The 16,210-nt window shown below is 52.7% G+C and overlaps 1 pseudogene across 1 annotated transcript in view; it reads left to right on the forward strand.

Annotated features, from left to right (window-relative positions):
- The window catches only part of LOC147113710 (peroxiredoxin-like 2A), a 64,703-nt pseudogene that overhangs the window by 23,923 nt on the left and 24,570 nt on the right, over window positions 1–16,210 (forward strand). The window contains exon 2 of the transcript XR_015079261.1: window positions 8,479–8,652. The product of XR_015079261.1 is annotated as a peroxiredoxin-like 2A (transcript). The remainder of the gene's footprint in view (window positions 1–8,478; window positions 8,653–16,210) is intronic.

The following is a 16,210-nucleotide window of genomic DNA, read 5'->3' on the forward strand; positions in this document are numbered from 1 at the left end:
AACACTCCAGGAATTCTTCCTCCACAGTATTGTTACTAATTTGGTTGGCCCAATCTATATGTAGATTAAAGTCACCCATGCTGACTGCTGTGCCCTTATTGCACGCTTCTTTAATTCCCTTTTAATGCCATCCCCAACCTCCGCCTTACTGTTTGGAGGTCTATATACCACTCCCACTAATGTACTTTTCCCTTAGTATTTCTCAATTCTACCCATACAGATTCCACATCATCAGAGCTAATATCCTTCATTACAATTGTATTAATCCCTTCTTTAACCAGTAATGCTACCCCACCTCCCTTTCCTTTTTGCCTATCTTTCCTGAATATCGAATACCCCTGGATGTTGAGTTCCCAGTCTTGGCCATCCTTGAGCCATGTTCCGTAATCCCAACCAAATCATATTCGTTTACCTCTATTTGCGCAGCCAATTCATCCACCTTATTACAAATGCTCCTCGCATTAAGACACAAAGCCTTCAGGCTTGTTTTTTTAACGCTCTTAGACCTATTAGAATTATTATTTACTGTGGCCACGTTTGATTTAAACCGTTGATTTCTCTGACTGCCACTTTTGTTTTTCTCCTTCCTATCTTTTGCTTTTATCCCTGTTTTCCTTTCCTCTGTCTCCCTGCTCAGGTTCCCAAACCCCTGCCATTTTAGTTTAAACCCCCCCGAACAGTGCTAGCAAACCTCCCCGCAAGGATATTTGTCCCGCTCTGGTTCAGGTGCAACCCGTCCGACTTGTACAAGTCCCACCTTCCCCAGAAGCAGGCCAGTGATCCAGGAAACTAAGCCCTCCCTCCTGCACCAACTCATTAGCCACACATTCATCTGCTCTATCCTCCTATTCCTATACTCATAAATTCTTGCTGCAGGACCTCATCCCTCTTCCTACCTATGTCGTTGGTCCAATGTGAACCACGACCTCTGCCTGTTCACCCTCTCCCTTCAGGATGCCCTGCAGCCGTTCAGTGACATCCTTGACCCTGGCACCAGGGAGGCAACAAACCATCCTGGAGTCACGTCTACGGCCACAGAAACGCCTATCTGTTCCCCTTACGAGGTGCAGGGGCCGGGCACACACACTGACCCAGGGACCGAGCCCCCAGGGACTGGACACTCGCTCTGACCCAGGGACTGAGCCCCCGGGGGCCGGACACTCGCCCTGACCCAGGGACTGAGCCCCCGGGGGCCGGACACTCGCCCTAACCCAGGGACCGAGCCCCCAGGGGCCGGACACTCGCCCTGACCCAGGGACCGAGCCCCCAGGGGCCGGGCACTCGCCCTGACCCAGGGACCGAGCCCCCAGGGGCCGGGCACTCGCTCTGACCCAGGGACCGAGCCCCCGGGGGCCGGGCACTTGCCCTGACCCAGGGATCGAGCCCCCAGGGGCCGGGCACTCGCTCTGACCCAGGGACCGAGCCCCCAGGGGCCGGACACACTCTGACCCAGGGACTGAGCCCCCAGGGGCCGGACACTCTCTGACCCAGGGACCGAGCCCCCAGTGGCCGGACACACACACTGACCCAGGGACTGAGCCCCCAGGGGCCGGACACACACTGACCCAGGGAGGGAGCCCCCAGGGGCCGGACACACACTCTGACCCAGGGACCGAGCCCCCGGGGGCCGGGCACTTGCCCTGACCCAGGGACCGAGCCCCCAGGGGCCGGGGCACTCGTTCTGACCCAGGACTGAGCCCCCAGGGGCCGGACACACACTGACCCAGGGAGGGAGCCCCCAGGGGCTGGACACACACTCTGACCCAGGGACCGAGCCCCCGGGGGCCGGATACACTCTGACCCAGGGACTGAGCCCCCAGGGGCCGGGCACACACTCTGACCCAGGGACCGAGCCCCCAGGGACCGAGCCCCCAGGGGCCGGACACACACTCTGACCCAGGGACCGAGCCCCCAGGGGCTGGACACTCGCCCTGACCCAGGGACCGAGCCCCCAGGGGCCGGGCACTCGCTCTGACCCAGGGACTGAGCCCCCAGGGGCCGGGCACACACTCTGACCCAGGGACTGAGCCCCCAGGGGCCGGGCACACACTCTGACCCAGGGACTGAGCCCCCAGGGGCCGGGCACTCGCTCTGACCCAGGGACCGAGCCCCCAGTGGCCGGACACACACACTGACCCAGGGACCGAGCCCCCGGGGGCCGGACACACACTCTGACCCAGGGACTGAGCCCCCGGGGGCCGGGCACTCGCCCTGACCCAGGGACCGAGCCCCCAGGGGCGGTTTTTGGGATCTCGTGGGGCGTGGTGTCTGTGTCGATCCTTCACTCTGTTAAGACCCGGGGCCTGGTGTGAGATTCGGAATATTTTACAGAATGAAGTCTGGTGCCCGACAATCGGTGGTGAATAGATCAGAAACAGCCTTCAGTATTTCAAACTGCCCACCTCTGTGCCTGAGGATAGTCACCCGCCGAATGTCTCCCGCCCTGGCTCAGTATGGGGTTGTGTACTGTCAGACACCTTAGGCTGTTTTTCGACGTTAAAGGCTCAGTATTACTGCGAATTGTTGTGCTTGTTGTTGTGCTGGGTGGACTCTGATCTGTGTGTCTGGTGTGATTAACCGGCCTGCCCCTCTCTGCCTGCTGTGATTGGCTGCCGAGCCCTGGCCTGTGGCCCAGTTTCTAGGCTGCAGGAATGTGGGTCTGAAAATAAAAGCAGCCAGAAGCCAAGGTTTCACTTATCTGACTGTGCGTGAGCAGAAGGGAGCACCGTGAGTATATCTGTGAGAGAGACAGGCTAAGACAGAGACAGACACAGAAAGAGAAACCAAGAGATATACAGGTAGAGAGAGACCGAGTAACAGTGAGACGCAGAGATAAAGAGAGAGAGCAATTGAGGGAAACAGAGAGACAGACAGAGGGAGAGAGAAGCAGGGAGGGAGAGACAGGGAGGGAGGAGGGAGGCGGGGGGGGAGACGGGGAGGCGGGGGGGGAGACGGGGAGGCGGGGGAGGCGGGGGGGGGAGACGGGGAGGCGGGGGGGGCGGAGGGAGAGGGGGGGGGGGGAGAGACGGGGCGGAGGGAGACGGGGGGGAGGGAGACGGAGGGTGGGAGGGAGGGAGACGACGGGAGGGAGACGGGGGGGAGGGAGGGAGACTGGGGGAGGGAAGTAGACGGGAGGGAGGGGGAGGGAGGGAGGTAGACGGGGGGGAGGGAGGGAGGTAGACGGGGGGGAGGGAGGGAGGTTGGGGAGGGAGACGGAGGGAGGGAGACGGAGGGAGGGGGTGGGAGGGAGGGAGGGGGTGGAGGGAGGGAGGGGGTGGGGAGGGAGGGAGGGAGACGGACGGAGGGAGGGAGGGAGACGGAGGGACGGAGGGAAGGAGGGAGAGCCACGGGGTGGAGGGAGGGGGCGTGAGGGGGGAGGGGGCGTGAGGGAGACGGGGGGAGGGCGTGAGGGAGACGGGGGGGAGGGCGTGAGGGAGACGGGGGGGAGGGCGTGAGGGAGACGGGGGGAGGGCGTGAGGGAGACGGGGGGAGGGCGTGAGGGAGACGGGGGGGAGGGCGGCGTGAGGGAGACGGGGGGGAGGGCGTGAGGGAGACGGGGGGGAGGGCGTGAGGGAGACGGGGGGAGGGGCGTGAGGGAGACGGGGGGAGGGCGTGAGGGAGACGGGGGGAGGGCGTGAGGGAGACGGGGGGAGGGCGTGAGGGAGACGGGGGGAGGGCGTGAGGGAGACGGGGGGGAGGGCGTGAGGGAGACGGGGGGGAGGGCGTGAGGGAGACGGGGGGGGGGAGGGCGTGAGGGAGACGGGGGGGAGGGCGTGAGGGAGACGGGGGGGAGGGCGTGAGGGAGACGGGGGGGGGGAGGGCGTGAGGGCGACGGGGGGGGGGGAGGGCGACGGGGGGGGAGGGAGAGACGGGGGGGGGAGGGAGGGGGGAGAGAGACGGGGGGAGGGAGACCGGAGGGGGGAGGGAGACAGGGGGGGGGGGGAAAGAGAGTCACGGGGTGGAGGGAGGGGGAGGGAGGGAGACGGTGGGGTGGGGGGTGAGGTGGGGTGGGGGGGGAGGGAGGGAGAGTCACTGGGTGGAGGGGGAGGGAGGGAGACGGGAGGGCGTGAGGGAGACGGGGAGGGAGGGAGACGGGAGGGCGTGAGGGAGACGGGGAGGGAGACGGAGGGAGGGTGGGAGGGAGACGGGGGGCGGAGGGAGGGAGGGAGACGGGAAGGGAGGGAGGGAGACGGGAGGGAGACGGGGGGAGGGAGGGAGGGAGAGAGACGGAGAGGGAGGATGGGAGACGGGGGGAGGGAGACGGGAGGGAGTCGAAGGGGGGGAGGGAGGGAGACGGGGGGGGGAGGGAGGGAGACGGGGGGGGGAGGGAGCGAGGGAGATGGGGGGGGAGGGAGACGGGTCGGAGGGACGGGAGGGGGTGGAGGGAGGGAGGGACGGGAGGGGGTGGAGGGAGGGACGGGAGGGGGTGGAGGGAGGGACGGGAGGGGGTGGAGGGAGGGGGACGGGGGGGTGGAGGGAGGGAGACGGGGGAGGGAGAGACGGAGGGAGAGGTGCGGGAGAGACGGAGGGAGGGAGGGAGAGACGGAGGGAGACGGGGTGGGAGGGAGAGGCAGACAGAGGGAGACGGGGAGGGAGGGCTAGCGACAGGGAGGGAGAGGCAGGGATGGGGAGGGAGATGGAGAGGACTGGGTGGGGGAGGGATGGAGGGACGGGTGGGCGGGGAGGGAGGGAGAGACAGGGAGGGAGGGAGAGGGAGGGGGGGAGAGACGGGGAGTGAGGGAGGTAGAGACGGGGAGTGAGGGAGGTAGAGACGGGGAGGGAGGGCGAGACGGGGCGTGAGGGAGGGAGAGAGAGAGACACAGAGGGAGGGGCAGAGAGCGAGAGAGACACAGAGGGAGGTGCGGAGAGAGAGACACCGACACAAAGGGAGGCGCGGAGAGAGAGACACGGATGCGCGGAGAGAGACAGAGAAAGACACACAGAAGGAGGCGCGGAGAGAGAGACACACAAAGAGGGAGGCGCAGAGACAGAGACACTAAGGGAGGCGCGGAGAGACAGAGAGAGAGACTCAAAGATGGAGGCGTGGAGAACGAGTCAGAGAGACACAGAAAGAGGGAGGCACGGGGAGAGAGAGGGGGAGCGACAAAGCCGGAGGCGCAGAGAGAGAGAGAGACACACAAAGCGGGAGGCACGGGGAGAGACACAGACAGAGAGAGACACAAAGCGGTAGGCGCTGAGAGAGAGACACAAAATTTATAGCGGGAGTGACCAAAACAGTGGCAAACAAAAAGAGAGAGGCGCGGAGAGACAGACAGAGACACCTAGAAGAAAGTGAGGGAGAGACAGTCAGATATATAGACTGAGGCACCCAGAGAGAGACACCCAGGGAGAGAGAGACAGACAGAGGGAGATAGCGAAAGAGTGAGAGACAGATAGACAAAAAAAGAGGCAGAGAGAGAGAGGCAGACACCTAGAGAGAGACAGAGTGGGAGAGAAAGAGATGCACAGTCAGCGGGAGAGAGCAACAGAGTGAGAGATAGATAGTACTATAGATAGTGAATGCACTAAAAGAAAAAGCCCGAAGAGCCCTATATGCAATAAAAAGAAAATTCTACAACATCCAAATCCCAATCAAAATCTGGCTCAAAATTTTTGACAGCATAATCCTGCCCATTGCACTGTACGGTAGTGAAGTATGGGGCCCGCTAAATCACCAAAGCTACACTAAATGGGAAAAACACACAATAGAAGCCCTACATGCAGAATTCTGCCGAAGCATCCTTCGCACCCAAAGAAAAACGCCAACAAATGCATGCAGAGCCGAACTAGGCAGATACCCACTGATAATAAACATCCAAAAACGAGCACTAAACTTCCTAAATCACCTCAAATCTAGCTCCCCAGACACCCTTCATTTCAAAGCCTTTCAGACCCAAGAGCTAAACCCAGAAAAGAGTCCCCTGAGTCAGCTGCTACTGAAACTAAGTACTCAGCCGGACCCTGACCAGCCCCAGACCAACACAGCCGTCCAAACACCAATCCGAGTGAACCAAATCATTAAAAAATGCAAAGAAACCTACCTGGAACATTGGAACAAAATAACCGAAAGCCAAAGCAGATTAGAATGTTACCGGGCCCTAAAAAGAGAATATAAACTGGCAGACTACCTCACGACCATCAGAGACACAAAACAGAGACAGACCCTCACCAGGTACAGACTAAGCGACCACCAACTGGAAATTGAAAAAGGCAGATACAAGAAATCCTGGCAGCCTAGAGAGAATAGAATATGCGATCAATGTCTGGCTGGCGAGGTTGAAACAGAAATGCATTTCCTCCTAAAATGCGAAAAATTCAACACATCAAGAAACATATTATTCAACAAGCTAAGCCAAACAACCCCAGATTTCAAGGAATTGGATGATCTGTCAAAATTGAGATTAGTCCTAGGAGAAGGAGACAGACCATACCTTGGGGCTAAATATGTAACAACATGTCACAACCTGAGGACTGTTTAAAAGTAAGACTGTTTAAAATTAATATTGAACGTACCAAATGAAGTAGAAAGACTGTTTAAAATTAATATTGTTTAAAAGTAATATTGTATATACCCAACAAATGTCAAATCGATTGACACCTACAGAATGTTGGAAAACTGTACCTTTTTGCTATGTAAGCTTTGGCAATATGGTTCTCTGTAAACTTTCATGCCAATAAAGCATTTGAACTGAAACTGAAACTGAACTAGTAACAAAAAGAGAGGCAGAGGGAGATGCAGGGAGAGAAAGAGACAGACAGAGAGTGAGCAAGAGAGACACAGTCAGGGAGAGAGTGACAGGGAAAGTGAGAGTTGGAGATAGTTACACAGAGTGAGAGCGACACAGACAAACAGAGGCAGAGGGACAGAGAAAGAGATGTAGGGAGAGGAAGGAAGACAAAGACAGACAGACAGAACTAGAGAGAGAGTGACAGTCAGAGGAGAGAGAGTCAGAGACCGAGAGAGAGTGCCAGAGGGAGAGAGAGCGAAACGGGCAGAAGCCGTGAGGGAGGCAGAGAGAGAGAGAGATATGCAGGGAAAGAGTTAGACAGACAGACAGCAGGAGAGAGCGAGAGAGACAGAGATGGTGAGAGAGATACAGACATTCAGAGAGGGAAGCAGAGACACCGAGCGAGAGAGAGAGACACACCTAGAGAGACACCTAGAGAGGCAGGGGGGAAGAGAGAAATTGCATAACACTAGCGGCACACTATGTTACAGCTTGCCCTAAACAGAGGGACAACCAGCAAATATAAGAAAAGAGTATATATAAATTATATGAAAGTATATATTTATACACTCAGGGATATATCTGTTTATACACTATATGGATAGATCTGTATTTTTGTGAACAAACATGAATGTTTTCTGATGCTTTGGCAACATAAGATGTAACTTGTCATGCCAATAAAGCGATTTGAATTGAAATTGACAGAGATAGTGACAGAGAGACAGAGAGCGAGGGAGGCCCAGAGAGAGAGACACAGGGAGAGAAAAAGAGAGACAGTCAGTGGGAGAGGGAGAGGGAGGAAGGAAGGAAGATACAGAGAGAAACACCTAGAGAGAGGCAAAGAGTGACAGAGGGAGAGTGTGGCAGGGAGACAGAGATAGAGTGACTCCAAGAGAGAGTGCGAGAGATACCTAGGCAGAGAGAGAGAGAGAGTGCGAGGGAGAGAGAGGCAGGGAGAGAGAGAATGTGAGGTGTGCAGAGTGACACAGACAGAGAGAGAGAGACAAATGATAGTCACAGGCGGGCAGCGAGTGACGCAGGCAGGCAGAGTGTGGCAGGCAGGCAGACACAGAAATAACCGAGAGGCAGACGGAGAAATGACCGAGAGGCAGACGGAGACACCTAGAGAGAAAGTGAGGGAGAGACAGACATTCATACAGACAGAGACACCCAGAGAGAGACAGACAGAAAGAGAGACAGACAGACAGAAAGAGAGACACCCAGCCAGAGAAAGAAAGAGAGAGAGAGAGAGGGACAGAGGCAGCTAGAGAGGTAGAGAGACAGAGAAAGGGACACCCAGACACAGACAGACAGAGAGAGACGCAAGGAAAGAAAGTGACACATAGACAGAGACAGGAAGAGAGAGCGACAGACTGAGAGTGAAAGACAGAGAAAGATGCAGAGAGAGAGGCAGACAGACAGACAGGGAGAAAGAGAGGGACAGACAGACAGAGAGAGGGACAGATGAAGACACCTAGAGAGAGATAGCGAGAGAGTGATGCTTTGGCAACATAAGATGTACCTTGTCATGCCAATAAAGCGATTTGAATTGAATTGAGTGAGGGAGAGACAGACATGCAGACAGTGGGAGACCTGAGGCAGAGGAATGTTTGATTTGTTGAGGGGGCTCTGGCTGGTGTCTGAGGGACGCAGTGTCACCCTAAGGGTGCTGCTGTAAAGTGTTTGGATAAATGTTAATGCCCTGCTCACCCTGCTGCTATTTGATGAGCCCATCGATCTTGTGTTCCAGGTATGGTTGTGGTTGTTGAAGATTTCCACATGGGTCTGTGGACACTGGGCCTTGGTGCCCTGGGAGCTGCAATCACCGGTGTGATCCTGGCAAACACTGACCTACTTCTGCCCAAGGCTGAGACCGCATCATTAGCATATCTGTCAGGGGCCGAGCTGAGGACCCTGAATCGAGGCAAGTTTCAGATTCAATGCACAAGGACGGGGCTTTCACTATTTATCTCTCAGTACGGCTCAAACTCTCCACAGTGTGGGAGGGGCTAGGAGTGAGCTGGTGCTGCTGGGTGCTTGATTACTGCAGGGAGTTGGAGTGAGTTTGTAAAAAGTTGGTGTTTTTTTTTTCAGGTTTTAGGGCCTTTTTGGTCCTTAAACAGCAGCCAGATGGCTGGAGGGCTCCTCGGAGGACAATGTTCCCAGGGTAAATTTAACCAGGGGAGAAAATGTTGGAGGAAGGGAGAAAAAAAGATCCAAAGATTTGGGCCAGGAGGTTTGGAAAAGAAAACTTGGTGGTGGTTCAGTGCGAGGATAAGGAGATACGAGCTTGGGATATTATCCAGGCGGTACATGAGGACTGCGGCGAGGGAAGCTGCTTTGCCTGCCGACCAAAGCCAAATGTTGGGTTCGAGGTGACGGTCAGTGGCCGAGAGGAGGTGGAAAGAGGGAAAAATTGAATTGATTTGCGCCTCCTAAGAGGGCGCTAACAGAGCACAAAGCAACTAGCGCCTGGGCGTGGCGCCGCTAATGCCTCCCGCGAAATTCAGTGGGAGATTAGCGGCAGCAGAAACTGTTAGCATCCTGCGGCACTGCGCCTCCGGCGATGACGTCATCGCCATGCGCAGCACCCCGCTCATGCCTCGGCCTTGATCTTCGGCAGCGCCCCCGACTTACCACCGGACGTTATGTCCAACAGGGTCAGGGGGGCCTACCTGTGGCCGGGGCGGCGCAAATTAAAGGAGATGCCAGGTGGCCATTTTTGTTGCTGGCCGCCTGCCAGCACCTGCCCCCATTGCCGTCCCCGGCCTCCTGTAAAGCCCCCCCCCCCCCGCGGAGTGCTGGCTGCGCTCTGTGAGCCCAGCACTCCTCTTGAGTGCTGGGCTCTTTTGCCGGCACTCCGATCCCTGGTGGTCCAGCTGAGCCCCGGGTCGCACTGCACAAGGCCCCTCCCCTTTAACAAGGGGAGGAATGCCTGCAGTACCGCGGCATGTAGCGCCGCGATATTCACTTGTAGCACCCCAAGAGGGAGGCAGGGCGCTTCCAGTAGCACCCCGCTTCCCTCTTGGGGCGCTCCCAGTGAGTTTCGGGTGCAGGGTTGCTAACATTTTCGGGCCGCTAAAAGTAGCGCCCCGGCGAAGTTAGCGCCCCAAAGGGGACGCAACCCAATTTTGCCCCCAAAGACTTTTACTGAGTTTGAAGGTTGGAGATAAGTTCTTGGGAGGTATCTCTGGTATATTCTGAAGAGGTGGTCTCATTCTTAAACCCGCCGGTTTATATTGAGGACGATGTGCTAATCAAAAAGTTGGAGTTGTGGGACGTTAAAATTTGCTCCGCCATAAAGAGGAGACACTATTCAGGAACACTGGTAGAAGATGGAACCTGTTATGTAAATGTGAGGTTCCCAGAGCGGGTGAAGTCATTGCCGTATAACCAAATTAGTAACAATACTGTGGAGGAGGAATTCCTGGAGTGTATACGGGATGGTTTCCTGGACCAATATGTCGAGGAACCAACTAGAGATCAGGCCATCTTAGACTGGGTATTATGTAATGAGAAAGGATTAATTAGCAATCTTGTCGTGCGAGGTCCCTTGGGGCGGAGCGATCATAATATGATAGAATTCTTCATTAAGATGGAGAGTGAAGTATTTGACTGAGACTAGGGTCCTGAATTTAAATAAAGTAAACTACGATGGTCTGAGACGCGAGTTGGGTAGGATGGATTGGGGAATGTCACTCAAAGGGTTGACGGTGGATAGGCAATGGCAAACATTTGAAGATCGCATGGATGAACTACAGAATTTGTTCATCCCTGTTTGGCATAAAAATAAAACAAAAACGGTGACTCAATATTGGCTAATTAGGGATAGCATAAGATCCAAGGAGAGGACATATAAATTGGCCAGAAAAATCAACAAACCTGAGGATTGGGAGCAGTTTAGGATTCAGCAAAGGAGGATAAAGGGATTAATTAAGAGGGGGGGAAAATGAGTATGAGAGTAAGCTTGCAGGGTACATAAAAACTGACTCTAAAAGCTTCTATAGATATGTGAAGAGAAAAAGATTGGTAAAATCAAGCGTAGGTCCTTTGCAGTCAGAATCAGGGGAATTTATAATGGGGAACAAAGACATGGGAGACCAATTAAATACATACTTTGGTTCTTTCTTCACAAAGGAGGACACAAATAAACTCCCAGAGATGTCAGGGAACATAGGGTCTAATGAGAGGGAGGAACTGAATGAAATCAGTTTGTGTAGGGAAATGGTGTTGGGGAAATTGATGGGATTGAAGGCCGATAAATCCCCAGGGCCTGATAATCTACATCCTAGGGTACTTAAGGAAGTGGCCCTAGAAATAGTAGATGCATTGCTGGTCATCTTCCAAAATTCGATAGACTCTGGAACAGTTCCCATGGATTGGAGGGTAGCTAATGTAACCCCACTATTTAAAAAAGATGGTAGAGAGAAAACAGGGAATTATAGACCGGTAAGCCTGATATCGGTAGTGGGGAAAATGCTAGAGTCAATTATAAAAGATGTAATAACAGAGCACTTGGAAAACAGTGACAGGATCGGACAAAGTCAGCATGGATTTACAAAAGGTAAATCATGCTTGACTAATCTACTGGAATTTTTTGAGGATATAACTGGTAGAATAGATAAGGGAGAACCAGTGGATGTGCTGTATTTGGACTTTCGGAAGGCTTTCGATAAGGTTCCGCATAAGAGACTAGCGTGCAAAGTTAAAGCACATGGGATTGGGGGTAAGGTACTGACTTAGATAGAAAACTGGTTGGCAGACAGGAAGCAAAGACTTGGAATAAACGGGTCTTTTTCCGAGTGGAAGGCAGTGACTAGTGGGGTATCGCAGGGATCGGTGCTAGGACCCCAGTTATTCACAATATATATTAATGATCTAGACGAGGGATCTAGATGTATTTTCTCCAAGTTTGCAGATGACACAAAGCTGGGTGGGCGTGTGTGCTGTGAGGAGGATGCAGAGAAACTCCAGTACGATTTGGACAGGTTGGGCGATTGGGCAGATGCATGGTAGATGCAGTATAATGTGGATTATCCACATTATACTTATTATCACATTATCACATTAATGCGAGGTTATCCACTTTGGTGGCAAAAACAAGAAGACAGATTATTCTGAACGGCAATAGATTGGGAAAAGGGGAAGTGCAACGAGACCTGGGTGTCCTTATGCACCAGTCGCTGAAGGTAAGCATGCAGGTGCAGCAGGCGGTTAAGAAGGCAAATGGTATGCTGGCCTTCATAGCGAGAGGATTTGAATACAGGAGCAAGGATGTCTTGCTGCAGTTGTACAGGGCCTTAGTGAGACCACACCTTGAGTATTGTGTGCAGTTTTGGTCGCCTTATTTGAGGAAGGATTTTCTTGTCATGGAGGGAGTGCAGTGAAGATTCACTAGACTGATACTTGGGATGGCAGGAATGAAGTATGAAGAGTGATTGGGTCGATTAGGCTTATATTCGCCAGAGTTTAGAAGAATGAGAGGGGATCTCATTGAAACTTATAAAATTCTAATAGGACTAGACAGACTAGATGCAGGAAGGCTGTACCCGATGGCGGGGGAGTCCAGAACCAGGGGTCACAGCCTAAGGATAAGGGGTAAGCCATTTAGGACTGAGATGAGGAATTTCTTCACCCAGAGAGTGGTGAACCTGTGGAATTCTCTACCACAGAAGACAGTTGAGGCCAATTCATTAAATATATTCAAGAAGGAGTTAGATATATTTCTTAAGGCTAAGGGGATCAAGGGATATGGGGAGAAAGCAGGGACAGGGTACTGAATTTGGACGATCAGCCATGATCGCATTGAATGGCGGAGCAGGCTCCAGGGGCCGAATGGCCTACTCCTGCTCCTATCTTCTATGTTCCTAATAGGTTACAGTAGCAACAGACCCTTGTCAGCATTGTGCATTTTGGGCTCTGGGACTGCTCCGGTGTTCCGAGAACTTAAGGTGGGTGGAAGATTGGCTAGCAGGAAGGGGCCCCTTATCTTTGCATCGGGTTACATAGAATTTACAGCGGAGAAACAGGCCATTTTGACCATGTCGGTGTTTATGCTGCACACGAGCCTCCTCCCACTCTATTTACTTCATCTCATCCTGTCAGCAAATCCTTTTAGTTGTGTGAAGATGGCTGCCGCTAGGCTGGCAGTTCCATAAGTAGCTCTTCACCTCTACCCATGGGAATCTCCAGCCATCCTTGGTCTGTCCCCCTACTCCTCTGGCACTTTCTCCTCCTTTGAGCATCTCACCTTGTTCCACCCTTCTCACCTCTCATTTAAAATTTTCGTTCTCTACTGCCTACCCAAGTACAATAAAAATGTTATCACCGAGATATCTTTTACTGCTTTCCTCCCTCAGCCTCTGCACCGAGCGATTTCTCATCCTCGGTGATTTCAACCTCCATCTTAATTCATCATGCTCTCTCTCCTCTGAGTTCACTAGCTTCCTATCCTCCCTTAATCTCTCCCTCCATGTGAATTCCCCAACCCATATTCACGGCCACCCCCTTGACCTTGCCATCTCTTGTGGCCTCGCAATTCCCACCGTGTCAATCGCAGATCAGGCCATCTCTGACCACTTCCTTGTATCGGTCTCCACCCACATCCCCCTTCCAACCCACTGCCCCAACCCTACTTCCTTCTGTGTCCGCCCCGGAAAGAACTCTCTCCCAACTCTCCATTCACCACGACATTTCTGCAGCTACCGATCTGCTCAACCACACCCTCACCACCACCTTTGATTCACTAGTCCCTATTAAAACCATTACTCTCTCACCCTGGCTGTTCCTCCTGGTACGGCCCTCATCTTTGCTTCCTTAAGTCCAAGGGACACAGACTTGAACAGATATGGCGAATAACTGGTTTAGCCATTCACCGCCAGATCTGGCTGGACCACATAAAGCATTATTGGGTCCTGCTTGCATCTGCCAAAGTTTCTCACTGTTCCATAATCATTCTGGAATGCAAAGATAACCCCTGGCTACTATTCTCTACTGTTGACCTTCTTAAACCCCTCTCCCCTGTCTCCTCCACACTCACTTCCAACAACAAGTGTGAGGAGCTCATTGATTTCTTTGTCTCTAAGATTGAGACCATCCGATCAGCTGCCTCTGCCACATCGCTTCCTTCCCCTAGCCTGTAAAGTCTGTGTGTTATATTGTAAATTAATACACAGACCACAAGAGTAAACTTTAACAGGACTTTACTATTCGAAGGTCAGGGCGAATCTGCCCAATAACTCATTACACAGCACTTATATACCGGTGTGGTCACCACCGGTATTACAGTATACAGCAGCCAAGATAAAGTAGTGCAACACCTAAAATAGTTCTCTTAAAGGTGGAACGGTTACATACACTACAATCCTCCCTTTGTAGCTTACAATATACCTATTCCCCATTAAACATAACATATATCCAACTTCATGTAAAAACAGTTCACAGATTCAGTCTCTGCGGAGGCGCTTCCTGACTCGGTCCGGACAACGCCTCGGTGGTGTAGCAGTTCCCGGTGGTGTAGTCGTTCACGTTGCTGGGGTGACTCATCCAATAGTCCTTCCCTGGACTTAACAGCTTGAACTTTCGTAACTTCTGAACCAGCATTGCTGACTTCTAAAAGCTTGAGTACCTTGGGAAGTTTTTCTACTTCCAAACTAATTTGACTCAGTTCGGAGGGACCACGTGCGTGACCTGGTAGAGGTGATAATGGTTCAGATGGGTCATCTTCTTCTGCTTCGTCTTTTCCTTTCCTGCTTCTTGGAGACACTCTGGGCTCCACTGCCAGCCGCATGCACAGTTCCTCCTCCTCTTCCTCCTGTTGCCGTAGTAGCGCCACCATCTCCCGGTGTTTCTTAGACTTTTCGTGATTCTTCATGGTTTTTGCACTTTGGAAGATTTCCCCACAAGCTGGGCAGAACAGGTCATCGTTATATTCGGTGTCGTCCAACAGGTCATGGTAATAATCGGTGTCGTCCTGAGCTAGGCCAGCGAGAGGGTCTTCTATTTCCTCCATGCCCAGCTGGACGTTAGCCAGCTTTTGTTCCAAATCCAGACATCTCTCCTGAAGAGACTTCATGTGTTCAGCTTCATCCAGCTTTTTCTGGGCTTCCTGCAAGTCTTTTACTAATGACCTCATTCGTGATTTCAATACTTCAACTTCATTCGGAGATTGATTGATCGTACTATTCAATCCCTCTACTGGAGCAGCTGTTTCAGCATTCTGTTGTTCTACATTGACGTGAGTCAGCGTACTTTTGGCATCCAAGGGCTGCTCTGCTGCAATCTTCTCAGTTTGTGTTGCAACCTCAGCTATTTCAATAACTTTTGAGAGCTCCGAACCCCTTTCCTTTGAAGATTGAAGCTCGTGTTCAAGTTTTTCCCATTTCAGAGTCTTGTCCCTCAGCATATGAAGGAGTTGGCTGACCGTTAACTCTTCTGACATCAGACGTTTCCCAGTATCGTCGTCATGTGTTTTTGACGTATAAGCTGCAGGGCTGTTTGTAACCTTGCACTGGGGCTCCTTTGCTGCTTTTAATTCGCCATCATCCGCAGCCTCCACCATTTGAATTTCAACAAATGAATCGTCTGGTGATGCTGCACCCAACTTCAGTAGGAACTCGGAATTCATGGCAACCAAATCAGCCTTTTCTGCCTGCAACCTGCTAACAAGCACCTTCAGTTGCTGAACATCTTGCTCCACCAGATTAGAGCACGCACCTTCAGAAACCGAATCAGCTTTGATTCGTTTGGCCTCCTCGCGCAGACGGTTTGTGTGCTCCTGCTCCATTTTCTCCATCAGCTGCTTCTGTTGTCTTTCCAGATTCTCCCACTCTGTGTCAAAGAACTTTTTCGTTGCATTCATCTCTTGCTCAAGACGGCGAATCATTTGTTCTAATTGTTGTTGTAGTTTGAAATGGAGTTGAGTTCGAGCCCGGTGTTCCTCAGAAATGTGCATGTCTGTAGACTGGACAGACTCAGAATTCTCTGTCAAACTACGTTGTTGTTGTTCAGTGGAATTCTGTTCTGAAACTTTGTTCTCCTCTGAAGCATGAGCATTTATGCACTCCTTCATTTTTCCAACATTAGTCTGCAAGCCCATTTTAGACTTGTCTTTTGCACATGGGCTGGTCTTACCATCATCAGTTCCAGAGTCTGAGCTGATTGTCTTCACCGAGTTCTTACTCGTTATGGCTTTTAGGAAGTGCCAGTCCATATTTATTTTCCTGATCCACTCCCGTCCCAGAAGTGGTGGACCTCCCTCAGGTAGTACATATAAGTCCATTCCTTGGTGTTCTTTGCCCTTGTGTCTCACCTTGACTTTTATCTTTCCGGCGGGGTATACTCTTCGCCCCGTGTATGTCTGCAATACAATCTTGGTATCTCTCAAGGGTATATGTGAGAATAGCCGCTTGTAGTCCCTTCGGTTTATGACTGTTAGGGCTGATCCTGTGTCCAATTCCATTTTCACTTGGACTCCGGCTATT

The sequence above is a fragment of the Somniosus microcephalus genome, chromosome 8 (genome assembly GCF_052327205.1).
Source record: "Somniosus microcephalus isolate GS21.2 chromosome 8, FLI_Smic_1.0, whole genome shotgun sequence".
Taxonomy (NCBI): Eukaryota; Metazoa; Chordata; class Chondrichthyes; order Squaliformes; family Somniosidae; genus Somniosus; species Somniosus microcephalus.